This window comes from Cryptomeria japonica, chromosome 9 (assembly GCF_030272615.1).
Source record: "Cryptomeria japonica chromosome 9, Sugi_1.0, whole genome shotgun sequence".
In the NCBI taxonomy this organism is placed as follows: domain Eukaryota; kingdom Viridiplantae; phylum Streptophyta; class Pinopsida; order Cupressales; family Cupressaceae; genus Cryptomeria; species Cryptomeria japonica.
The window spans coordinates 470,492,926-470,497,804 of NC_081413.1; the positions used below are offsets into that span (position 1 = coordinate 470,492,926).

At 35.1% G+C, this 4,879-nt stretch overlaps 1 long non-coding RNA gene across 2 annotated transcripts; it reads left to right on the plus strand.

Moving 5' to 3' along the window:
- Positions 1-1,041: 1,041 nt before the first annotated feature.
- LOC131075941 (uncharacterized) lies at positions 1,042-3,421 on the plus strand. Of its 2 annotated transcripts, none has more exons than XR_009113289.2 (5): positions 1,042-1,185; positions 1,277-1,365; positions 2,688-2,718; positions 2,842-2,902; positions 3,237-3,421. It is a non-coding gene; the product is annotated as an uncharacterized LOC131075941 (long non-coding RNA). The 2 variants fall into 2 exon arrangements; XR_009113288.2 differs by having other exon boundaries at positions 1,074-1,191.
- Positions 3,422-4,879: the final 1,458 nt, after the last annotated feature.

Sequence of the window (4,879 nt, forward strand, 5' to 3'; positions counted from 1 at the left end):
TTGCTCCTGTTTTGGATTAACTCATGTCGCCTCTGACTTGCAGCTCTGCTCTACACCTATTGGTTCTACTCTTGATGTTGCTCCTCTGCAGCAACTTGTTGTTGTTCTGCAATAGTTCTCTGTTGTTTTGCAACAATGGCTCCTAGCCTGCAGTCGCACTCTCCTAACTCTACTAATGGTATCCAAGCAGGGTCCTTATTGCCTAATCATTATCTTGATGGTTCCATTGAAAGTATCGCCTAGACTGTTGTTTGTCGCAGGCAAAAGGGGAAGTTCTCCCTGCCCCCTAAAGCCCTTCTTGTCAAGGTTTGGGTGTCCCTACCCCTCCTTGAGGGGTTTGGGTTGTTGAAGGTTAGACTAGTTTTTGTTGCTAATGTATCATTGATAGTCTCTAACTATGTTAAATGGCCGACACCCTAGTTAACGTTACTTATTAATAAAAAACAGTTACAAAATAAAACATATTTAATATTCAATAAGCATAATAAATAGTTTAAAAAATTTGTTTCTACTCAAAAACCACTCTTTATTATCATTCATCAAATTTGAATCTTTATATAATTATCATATACATATATCAAAGTGTTGATTCAACCATTTTCATAATGTGTTACAAAAATAAGAGGCCTAAGAAGCTTATCATAATTATTATATTAAATTTTTATTAATTATAATTCTTTTTAGCAATATTATTTTTCTATAAATTCCAATTCATTATTAATCTTCTAATTTTAAGGAGACTCAAAACATTGAACTAAAAACATTACATGATGATATTAAGCGACATAATATTATGTTTTGACTATAAAATGTGAAATATCAATTCTTTTTTCCTAAGGTATTCCTATAAAAGTAGCTTCTATTTAAAGCCAAGATCAACACTTCTATTAGTTTCTCTTTTTTGAACTCTAAGCTATACAATGAAGTTGCTTTGTAATTATATAATCAAGAAAAGAGGCTAAGCAAAGGAATTTTCCATTTTATAACTATTTTCTCCATTTTTATATAATCAAGAAAAGAGGCTAAGCAAAGGAATTTTCCATTTTATAACTATTTTCTCCATTTTTACCTTGGCGATATAATTATAACTATTTTATAACTATTTTCTTCGTTTCTTGTTTTCTTTTTCTGTGTCCGCATGTTCGCTGCATGTAGCGCGATGGTTTTATGGCATTCTGCAGAGAAGTAAAAGTGCCGACTTCATCAATTCTTGTTTTCTTTGTAGTCTACTAAAAAATTCAATTTTCTTCCTTTCTCAAATAAATCTATTGTGCAGAGGAGTCTTCTGTCTGAGAAAAAGAAGGGAAAACATTCTCCCAGACAATTTGCAAGAGAACAGAAGAGGACGAGATGGCACAAATGCAGGTATGCTTTCCTCAAATTTTGTTTAGGGCTTATTTCACAAGCCTCCATTGGAACTCATCTTAGAAGTTTTTACTGTTATAATTAATCGGCCTTTGTCATATCCTTGATAATTGGCCTGCGACTACTTATATTTTCCACGCAGAAATACTGATTATGAGGCTGCAGGTTTCAAATTATTCATGCTGTTATGTTCAAACCCTAACTATACCCCATTCCAAAGCTCCTATTTTGGCACAGCCTGGGAGGACACACGCAAATGTTGTTGAAATCTGACTTTACACCTGCCAATCGCATTAGCTTGGAAGTTTCTAAAGATTTTTCAGCAAATCCTTTTTGGGCATATCCTCTAACATTGCAAGCCATGAGACCATATTATTTTTTAGAAATATTGCCATGTTTTGCCTATGCTTTGAAGGATGTCCACACCTTGTTTTCAAAGCTTGTATTTTGATACAGGTAGGGAGGATGTCGGGAAAGGTTGTGAAATTTGGCTTTACACCTGCCAATTGCATTTCTTTGAAAGTTTTTAAAGCCTTTTCAATGAATCCATTATGTACATATCATGCAATCATGGCATCCTATGAGACCACATTTCTTTCAGGCATTTTGTCAAACAGTTAGCGTGCCTTGTCAAAGCTTCCACGTTTTGCATACATGTCTACCACAACATTTCCAACTATAATATCTGACGAAATCTCTGATTTCATTATTCTTTGATGGCTGGCAAAAGCTGTGGAATTTCGCTTTACCCTGCCAATTGCATTTCCTTAAAAGTCTCTAACGCCTACATCCTCGGATCATTGTTGTCCATTAGAACACATTTCTGTGAGGCATTCCGTCAAACAAGTCACGTGCCTTGTTTATGCTTCCACATTCTGCATACATTTCTACTGCGGCTGTTACAACTACGACATCTGACAAAATTCATCTATTCTCTATGCTTTTATGGATGTGTATGCTCAGTTCTTTTCATGACGAGCAGCCTATAACTAGTACTGAGTGAAGAAATTGTGAATGACATAAAATACAAAATCTAGAGACAAATTTGAAAAAACCAAAGGAAAAAGTCACAAAACCTATATTCCCTCTTTTGAATTACCAATGATTACTCCAACATCATACAACTAAGCTACACGATATAGAACATTCTTGTTTTGGCAGGGTAATGTAGGTGTAGCTCTTATAGTTTCCAGTATAAAAGATAATGCTCTTCGAAAAAGGTGAAACTATTGCATTACATTATCTGAACTTGTTATTTTGGTTGTTTTCAGCAACTAATATATCTTATGTTATTGCTAAAACTACTGTTGATGATTAAACAGGACAGATTGTCAAAGCATTTGATTACTTTGGGTACACTCCCAATCCTATTATATTTCACTCCCACTTCAACAGCTTGCAAATGTTCATATTTCATTTTTTTTTTCTGGCCTTATAATTTCTTCCGCTTTTGGACACAAAAACTTTGGACATCAGATTATCCTACAACATTTTGATCCAGGAGCTTTTTCAAGAGCAACCATCCTGACTACACGAGGTATACAATTTTATTCCTGCTAGAATCTGAATGGATTGAATGCATGAAATTTAATTGTTAACGAGTTAAGGTATCATGTACAGTTTTGAATATACAACTTACCTTAAAACATTTAATATATCATTTACCAAATTTGAGCTCAGCCGTAGATGATTTTATTTCATTCCCATTAAGTGATTAATGCTTTATTTGAATACTATAAATGTTTTGCTTACTTTGGACATCATTCAATTGAAAAAGTTCCTAACGTTATGAAACTCTGCAGATTAGAAATATGTGTTGCTGCAGATTAGAAAGTCAAGCCGTTAATGTCTTAATTTTGTTATTTTTGTAGGCCTGTCAATGCTGAAAGAACACAGAACACAGTACACGGTGTAACTGATATAGCGAATGCAAATGCCATACTGAGCAGAGTGAATTGAAATTACACAATTCCCTCAAATTTGATGCTTTGTCAGTTGTGTCTGTTTCTTCATTGGACTATAATAAAACTTTGACAACCTTATTAGCTTTCTGGAACTAATGTTCTATCGTGAATTTCGGATTCTCAAACATGGAATCTAGTTCTAAGGCGAATCAAATTTGAAGAATCTATTGTTTTTAAAGAATATATTGTTTATGCAGCCACAACATAATATTTAAAAAATTGCCTTTGAATCCTATGTTCTTGTTCAAATCATTGTAATAGTTTTGTCATTAAAATGTACAACATAGTTAATTGGTAAACAATGTTTAGAATTAGTTCTGTGAATAAAATGCACAGCATAGGAATTAGTTTTGTGAATAAAATGCACAGCATAGGAATTAGTTTTGTGAATAAAATGTTCAACATAATAACATACATTTACTGAATTTTATTTATAACTTCAATTTGATGCAGTGTTCCACGGGATGGGGGGATGCGGGGACAGGTTTCTGGGACGAGGGACCAAGGGCCTAAGTTTGGGGACGGCGGGGGTGGCAGGGTGGTGGTGCTGATATAGTTATACATATACATATAGTACTTGAAAAACTAGTTTTGAAAAGATGTATGATAGTATAACAATATAAGAATTACATTTCAAATGGAACTATAGGAAATTTGAAATACTAAATCTAAATACCAAAATTTCTTCAATGCTAATTGCTAAATAAAATTTGACAAATTAAATTGTCAAATTGGCGATTTCTATAATATCGAAAAAGGAAAACCGAAAATATGAATATCTGATGCCATTGCAAAGTCTATAATAATAAAGATGATTACATGATTCATCATTACAATGAGTAGCCAAATACAAATACGTGTAGCAATAGCATTACAAAAAAGACTATAGAGTCAAAGACAAAATGACAAAACTCAAAATGTAGCTAATGGAGGCCTCTAATCATCTGCAAACTCTTCCTCACTGGAACTGTTGGACTCCTGAATATCAAGATCCCTCAAGCTCACACCAACTAGCCCTGCATCTGAAGTGGTAGGATCACCCTCATCAATCTGTGAAGGCTCCTCTGGCTCTACATCCCATCGTGTTGCTAGACTCTCCTTGTACACAAGTGTCTTGCGGTCCATGAGACGCAAAGCACTGTGTATAGCCTCAAGCTTCTATTCTCTCTTAGCGGTAAGTTTGTTCCTCTTAAGAGAGTGGATGAAGCTATATGTAGACCAGTTCCTTTCAGCAGCTGAAAAACTGGAAACTTGGGATAGTAGATGGATGGCTAGAGTGGTGGTCAAAGATTTCGGGCCATGACAATTCCACTATAAAAGTGGGTCCTCTTGTGCCATAGTGTCTATATCCATCTTTGTCGCATCTAAATAACCTCTAGAGTGGCAAATCTTCCCCACTCAGTGCGAATTGTGTCGCCATCTCTGGAATCAAACATCTTCTCTACGCACCTAAAGAAACCTGCCTTCACCTCATCATCCTGAATCGGTGTCAGTCTACCCGATCTAGCCTTGTACCACTTAGGATTCAAGGCAAAGGCAACCATATGCAA